Here is an 8,606-nt window from a genome sequence, read left to right as displayed (position 1 = left end):
CCTCAGCTTGCTCAGCCGATCCGGCCGATGTTGAGCTTGTCTCTCAACAAATTCCTTAAATCACGCTGCATTGTAAGACTAGATTTGAATCGTGCACATCTAGCTAGAAGTCAATATGACTATCCACTAGCCCATTAACCCTCTCTTATATAATATATGATTTTATCTCTATAAATTCTTAGCCTGTCTCCCCTCTACTTTTTTTCTCTCCTCTCTCTTACTTTTTACACGGGTTTCTATGCATCCTTTCCACCCTTTCTTTTCCCTTTTCTTTTTCATGTGCGCAATTAATCGCCTTTGTGTGCACACACATTGCACATGCACATTTTGACCCCCGGGCCCCGCCTTTCGCCGGTTTTTCCCACTCTCGAGCATGCCACATCACGACAGCAGTTCCGACAAATCGTCAGAAGCCTTATATATTTGACAATCACACGACCCGACATTAGTTATCCGGTCGGTGTGATCAGCCAATATATGTAGAAGCTGATCGTGGAGCACCTTCTGTGCACGCATCAAATTTTGCAATATGTGAGCACCACGAAGGACCGAGGACTGTTATACCGGCATGGTATAACCGAAGAGCTAGTCGGCTACACCGATGCCGACTGGGCCGGCGATGCATCGGATCGTTGATCCACTTCTAGCTATATGTTTTCCCTTGGTAGCGCGGCTGTTGTGTGGAGCAGCAAAAAGCAACCAATAGTGGCCCTTTCGAGCATTGAGGTTGAATACTGGGGCACTACCATTGCCACCTGTGAAGCCATTTGGCTTCGGCAACTACTGCAAGACCTACGGATCGAGGTGTCGACCCCGATCCTAATCTACTGCGACAACATCAACAGCATGCAACTCGCCAAGAACCTCGTATTCCATGTTCACACAAAGCACATCGAAGTGCACTACCACTTCGTGCGTGAGCATATCCTAAGTGGCGAAGTCGAACTTCGGTATGTTCATATTGTTGGGAGACAGGTCCCTCCGAATGGGAAGGGAGAAGAACAGTGCTGATGAACAAACTCGGTCGAGGCCGAAACCGTATGAGGTGGACCCGGCCACGGAGAGCCGGATGATGCAGACCCGGTGAAGACTGGATGAGGAGTACCCGGCTACGGAGAGCCGGATGGTATAGACCCGGTATGAACCGGATGAGGAGTACCCGGCTACGGAGAGCCGGATGATGCAAACCCGGTGAAAACTGGAGGAGGAGTACCCGGCTACGGAGAACCGGATGAAGAGACATATTCATAAATATGTTTTCTGATAGTCCATCGAGGCTATATTTGTAAATAGCCGAAAAGTCATATTAGTATAAATATGACTTAGGGCAAACTAATAGGTGTGTGTTTTTTTTTTGTCATTTTCTTGTTGGTGCAAGAAGAACAGAGAGTACGTTGTCGTGAAGATTTTCGTCCATAGGCGGAAAACCGAGCGAAGCAAGCAAAACCGCGATGTGCAACGTTGCACATCAACATGTTGTATTTCTATTTATCGATAGTGATAAGTATGGTGCTAGAAATGCACCTTAGGATTTGTAAAGTGTAAAGGTGATGTGCTTTTGCGCGCACATCCACGTGAGAGAGAGAGATAGGTACATAGTAGTTCGTGTAGAGGTGGGAGTTAAGACCCATCCTTCCCACCTCCCCTAAAATCAAGGAAAATATCCCCATTGATTGAAAGGGGATATTTTGTAGCACCCTTTTTGTAAACGGTCTTCTCTCCTTGTGCTATAAAAGGAGAGGAAGAGCACCATTGTGGGGGTTGCCTTATTTTGGAGTGTGAGTGAGGTATACCATTTTGTTTTAGGGTTAGGGTTTCTTTTCTTCTTCGTCGGATTAGGGTTTCGGGTTTATCATAGTCGTTTGGTGCGGCCTACGCGGCCGCCATTTTTGTAATCGGTTTTCGGTTCTAATATATCTTGTTGAGCATTTGGCCTCCATCTTCCTCTTGTTCATTCTTTCTCTTCTTGTGCTAAGCTCCATTCCGAAGTCCTATTCCTTCTCCCCTTCTCCTTAGTCCAAGACCCCCGTGGTTCCGCCCTTCTCCACGCACTTGCGAAATATCTCGACATCTTTGGTGAACCCGACGTGAAGGGCGGCAAGGGAGAAAGAGATGGAAGAAGGCTTCGACTTCGAGGAGATGATGACAAAGATCTTGATGGACGCCGGACGGAAGAGGGCGAGGCGAGAGGCGGCTCAACAAGCGGTCGAAAGGGTGGTCCGTCTAGTTGGCCGGTTCGATGGGAAGGAGGTCCCAAAAATTTTGAGAGCCTACGATGCGGAAATGACGGGGATGGGCGTGGACGAAGCGACGAGGCTAGAGTTCTTTCGTCGAGCGGCAGCCGCATCAAAGTACGAGGAGGTCAAGGAGCTCCAAGAAGCTCACGAATCGTGGGAGTCCTTTGAAGGGGCTCTAATGGAGGCATACGGGTGCGCGGAATCGGAGGTAAGAGGTCGGCGAGAGTTCGATCGGTGGGTGGCATCGGCGAGGCGCCATCGGAGCGCAATGGAGGCATTCCGAGAGTTCGAGCGTCATTTCTCTCAACTCTCGGAGTGGGAACGAAGATCGGTGGGGGCGGACAAAGTCCTCCTATTTTTGAAGACGGTTCATCATGAGGAGAGGATGGACATCATGTTCGAGCTTCAAGACGATTATGGGGCGCATGGTCTCACCGAGGAGTGGCCCGAAGTGGAATGGGTGTGTCGGCAACATGAGGCGAGGCGGTCGGCCACAACACGGCCTGCGAGCGGGGGAGAAGAGAGAGCGACGACCGACTACGCCATGCCACCAGACGAGAGCTCATCGCGAACCGGTTTGGATGGGCCCGACCTACAAGCGCTAATACGGGAGGCGTGCGGGCTCGTAATGGCGAAAATCGAAGCCGAAGAATGGCTTATTGCGGGGTCGGGCCCGAGCGGATCGGAGGACGCGGAGGAAGGAGCTTCCTCACACATGGAGGACGGGGCCTATGCGGAGGCCGAAAGAGAATGGTACATCGGTACCACGGGAGAGGGTGCGGAGCGAACCGCCCTCTCGACATGGGGGAAAAGAACGACCGAGGACGAGGTCGGGGACGGTGAGGCGGTGATCGCCGATTCGAGCGGACATGGCGGATTCGGGACATGGTGGCCCGAATCATCGAGTACGGAGGAGACAAGCGGCGGTACCGCAACCTTCCACGCACCGGTTCAAGAGACCCCGGCGGCCGGCCCGAGCGCCCGCGTGAGACCGAGGGAAAAGAACAGTGGCGGCGGCAAGGCGGGCAACCGAGACAACGGTAAGGAGACCGCGGAAGAGGCGGCGGCAAGCATAACCGATGCTTGCATATACGGAGGCGGGGCAGCCACGGACAACGACGTCCGAGCGGAGGTGGCTACGGACATTACATCGACGAGCGGCGGTCCCGCGACCTTACACACGTCATTCCTAGAGATCACGGCGGCCGGCCCGAGTGCCCGCGTAAGACCTATGGTGAAAGGCGGTGGCGGTGGCAAGGCGGGCGACCACGGCGTCGACACGAGAGAAGGTGCGGAGCAAGCGACCGTCTCATCTCGGGGAAAAAGAACGGCCATGGACGAGGCCGATATCTACGGAGCGATGGACGCCACTTCGAGAGTGGGCGGAAGTTTCGGGACGCGGTTGCCCGAAACGTTCTACGAGGATTTCGCGAGCATACTCGAGGCTTGCGAAATGGAGGAGGAAGACGAAACGAGCGATGGTGTCGCGACCTTCCACACACCGGCCCTAGAGGCTTCGGCGGTCGGCCCGAGTGCCGGCACGAGACCTAGAGCTACGGACGGTGGCGGCGGCAAGGCGGACAACCGAGATGAGGACGAGACCGGCGAAGAAGAGGCGGCGGCAAGCATACTCGATGCTTGCGAAACCGAAGACGGGGTAGCCACGGACGACGATGTCCGAATGGAGGTGGCTACGGACGAGAGGAGTGGTGGTGTCGCGACCTTCCACACACCGGTCCTAGAGACTCCGGCACCCGGCCCGAGAGCCGGCGAGAGGCCTAGAGTGACGGACGGTGGCGGCGGCAAGGCGGGCAACCGAAACGACGACGACATGGGAGAGGGTGCGGAGCGAGCAACCCTCTCGTCTTGCGGCGAATGGACGGCCAAGGATGAGGCCGGTGACTACAAAGCGGAGAGCGCCACTTCGAAAGTGGGCGGAAGATTCGGGGCACGGCGGCCCAAAACATCGAGCGGAGAGGAGGCGAGCGGTGGTGCCGCGACCTTCCACACACCGGCCCTAGAGGCTTCGGCGGTCGGCCCGAGTGCCGGCACGAGACCTAGAACGACGGGCGGTGGCGGCGGCAAGGCGGGCAAACAAAATGACGCGGAGAACGGCGAAGAAGAGGTGGTGGCAAGCATACTAGAGGCTTACGGAATCGGAGATGGGGGAGCCGCGGACAACGACGTCCAAACGAAAGCGGCTACGGAGACAACAAGCGGTGGTGCCGGGTCCTTACCCACACCAATCCTAGAGGCTCCAATGGCCGGCCCGAGTGCCGGCATGAGGCTTAGTGCGACGGGAGGTGACGGCGGCAAGGCGGGCAACGGAAACGAGAAGGAAGATTGGAGCGGACGGAGGCAAGACCCCTTGACACCGGGGCCGGAGACTTCGGCGGTTGTGCTCGAATGCCAACGTGAGACCGGAGAGATGGGCGGTGACCGTGAGGAGGTGAGGCCCGGAGAGAGCGCATACGAAGACGAGTATGCGGGGCCCGGAATGGGCGTATACGGTGGGTCCGACGGAGAGGACCGGAACGGAAACGAGAAGGAAGATTGGAGCGGACGGAGGCAAGACCCCTTGACACCGGGGCCGGAGACTTCGGCGGTTGTGCTCGAATGCCAACGTGAGACCGGAGAGATGGGCGGTGACCGTGAGGAGGTGAGGCCCGGAGAGAGCGCATACGAAGACGAGTATGCGGGGCCCGGAATGGGCGTATACGGTGGGTCCGACGGAGAGGACCGGAGCGGAAACGAGGAGAGAGTCGGGAACCGACCCGACCGGAATACGGCACGGAAGAAGAAGAGAGTAAGGGCCGGCGAACCGGGCCCAAACCGAAGGAAGCCGGCAAGACCGATTGGCCGGTTACGGTTACGGTTACGGTTACGATGGGAGCCGGTAAGCGCGAGATGGAGGCTAACCGGGCACGACGACCATGGTTCGGGGGGAAAACGGAAACAAACGAGACCCTCCATACCCACTCTAGAGACTACGGCGGTTGCGGATCAACATAAGACCGGAGAGACGGCGGGTGGCGGCGAGGAGTCGGGGGCCGGAGCGTACGAGGTTACCGGAACGGATATCCGGTACGAGATGGTGGACGGGTGGGTCCAAGACGGCGAGCCCGTGTCGGAACGGGCTACGGCGACAAAGGAGGAGAAGACCGACACGGAGGTCGGGTCTACGGCAGAAGAGCGAGACGAGATGCATGCAATACGGCCGATGGAGGGCCAAGACACAAGCATGCCTACGAAGGAGCCACATCGAGCGACCGAAGATGACGGTCGGATCACGCCTTCGAGAGGCGAATACGAGGAAGAAGGCGGCGACGACGAGACCTGGCACGATGCTAGGGAAGATTGGTGGGAAGAGGTGGCCTACGGAGAGGCTAAGACCGGCGGCCACGAAGATAAGGCCCAAGAGGGATCCTCCACACCGGCTATAGAGACTCCGGCGGTCGGCGCGAGTGCCGACGTGAGACCAAGAGTGGCGGACGGTGGCGGCGAGGGGACGAAGGCCACAACGGATGAAGGCACCGAGAGAGGCATACGGGAGGTCGCGGAGAACGAAGATGTATGCGCCCAAAAGAACGAACACGACATCACGAAGGATGTGTGCGGTCGAGCGGGCCAAGAGGGCCAAGAGGGTGTTCCTCCGAGCGAAACGGAGGTCGGGGAAGAAAGGTACCTTTCCGAAAGGGTACGCGAAGAGGAGCGGAATGCGAAACGTGCAATGCGGCCGCATGAGGGCCAAGCAACGAGCACGGGAACGATGGTATGCTCTACGGCGAGAGAGCGCGGCAAGCAAAGGGAAGGCGAAAAATGCGTGATGGGGTCATCGAAGGACCGAAGCACGAGCACGCATTCGGAGGACAACACCGACGTACGGGGAAAGCCTACGGAAGGCAAGCGTGGAGCGAGAAGAGTCGGCACGACGAGGTGCGCGGCACGAAAAAGGCGGATCCGGAGGATATGCGAGGCGGACAAAGGGTCGGCAACGGCGTTCGGGAGGACCGAACGGGGAGGAAAGCGCGGGCATCGGATATGGCGGTCCGAGTGTAGTCGGTGGTTCGAGGAAACACGGTGGACGTGGCGGATCAGGTGGAGGCAACGACTCGGCGAGCATCGTCGAGTGTGGCGGATCGGATGGAGCCGACGGTTCGAGACCATTCGGCGGAGATGGTGGGCCGGAAGGCGACGGTGGTTCGTGTGGACGGGGTGGACTTGCTCGAAGTGGAAGACGAAGCCGGGCAAGCCCACGAGGTTGTCAAGGGCTCGGTTGGCCGCCTTGGCCGAAAATCTCGCGTTTTGTTCCCCTTTTGGCACATACCGGTGGATGTGCGGTTAGGTGGGGGCGGATGTCGTGAAGATTTTCGTCCATAGGCGGAAAACCGAGCGAAGCAAGCAAAACCGCGATGTGCAACGTTGCACATCAACATGTTGTATTTCTATTTATCGATAGTGATAAGTATGGTGCTAGAAATGCACCTTAGGATTTGTAAAGTGTAAAGGTGATGTGCTTTTGCGCGCACATCCACGTGAGAGAGAGAGATAGGTACATAGTAGTTCGTGTAGAGGTGGGAGTTAAGACCCATCTTTCCCACCTCCCCTAAAATCAAGGGAAATATCCCCATTGATTGAAAGGGGATATTTTGTAGCACCCTTTTTGTAAACGGTCTTCTCTCCTTGTGCTATAAAAGGAGAGGAAGAGCACCATTGTGGGGGTTGCCTTATTTTGGAGTGTGAGTGAGGTATACCATTTTGTTTTAGGGTTAGGGTTTCTTTTCTTCTTCGTCGGATTAGGGTTTCGGGTTTATCATAGTCGTTTGGTGCGGCCTACGCGGCCGCCATTTTTGTAATCGGTTTTCGGTTCTAATATATCTTGTTGAGCATTTGGCCTCCATCTTCCTCTTGTTCATTCTTTCTCTTCTTGTGCTAAGCTCCATTCCGAAGTCCTATTCCTTCTCCCCTTCTCCTTAGTCCAAGACCCCCGTGGTTCCGCCCTTCTCCACGCACTTGCGAAATATCTCGACAACGTAACGTTGTACAGAGAGAGAGAGAGAAAGAGGTCGTTGCCTCTGTTGTAACCGCCGCCTGTGGCGAAGATCGTGAGTCCGAGGTCGTTGCCTCCGTGAACTCACTGTTTTGTACAGTCTTACATAGTGACAGTTTGCAGCCTGTGGGTTGCCGTGGTTTTTTCCCCTAGTTTGGGGTTTTCCACGTAAACCTCCTATGTATTTTCTTCTTCTTTGTGTCACGTCTTATTTCCCGTTTTCTGTGTATCATTCTAAGCTCGGTTGTGGCCGAGCGTTGCGCATAAGGAACGACCAGTTCCCGTCACATATGGATCGGCAAGTTGCTGACATCTTCACCAAACCGCTTGGATTGGACAAGTTGCAGCACTTCACCGAGATGCTTGGTGTTCAGCATCTCAATGTGCCACACTTGAGGGGGAGAACGGGCAAAGTAACCAGAACGGGCAAAGGCAAAGAAACTGTCGATTGCGCCGGTGAGGGAAGAACTGACAAAGGGAGAAACAAGAAGAAGAAAGGAGACGAGTTGACAAAGAAACTTGACACATTCGAACAAGTCGGAACAAGCGGCAGCGGCGGTAGAGTCAAGAAGGACAGAGCCAACCGGAAGAAGAAGGCCAAGACCCAGACATGGTCCGATGTGGTGAAGGGCCTGGAACCGGAAGACGAATCGGGAGCGACCGATTCAGACAAGAGCTGGAACGAATCGAAGACAGTTGATTCGGTTCAACAGAAGAATTCGAAAGAACCGGATCAATTCAAGGCCAAGAGGACGAGAAGGCAGCAAAAGTCGACACCAACACAAAGGATCCGGCGAATCGGCAAGCGCCAAAGTCACAACAGCGAGGGAGCTGAATTGGGCCTATTGAGCAAACAAGCCGACCGAGGAGGTCGAGGTGCGCAAAATCAGAAGGGTTGCGGCAAACGGGACCGGACTGGACAAGGAGCGCGAGCGAGGCGGTGTGACGCTAGAAGGAGCCGGGGGGAAGGATCGGCTGCCATGGAGACTGACACTACAATCCGACCTTAAGTTGAGCTTGAGGGGGAGTGTTGAGCGGCAAGCTCAACTAGATCCGGATCGACTGAATAAGCCTGAGCCGGATTGGCATATGGAAGGATGAGCCGAATCGGTGAGCCGGTGAGCAAGTGAGCTGGGGAGCCGGTTAGCCGGTTAGCCGGTTAGCCGGATCCAGCAATAACCGGAAGCCTAGTAGCAACCTAGACTACTAGGTAGTTAATGTCTCGTAGTTAGTGTCGGATGCTCATGTGAGCATTGAAGTACACCGTACTTCTATCAGTCCTCTTAGGACTTGTATAAATAGTGTTGTTGAGCACGTTG

Source organism: Azolla caroliniana, unplaced genomic scaffold (genome assembly GCF_043228905.1).
Source record: "Azolla caroliniana isolate FFs.n. ecotype wild unplaced genomic scaffold, voAzoCaro1.0.p SCAF_20, whole genome shotgun sequence".
Classification (NCBI taxonomy): domain Eukaryota; kingdom Viridiplantae; phylum Streptophyta; class Polypodiopsida; order Salviniales; family Salviniaceae; genus Azolla; species Azolla caroliniana.
This window is presented reverse-complemented; position numbering follows the sequence as displayed.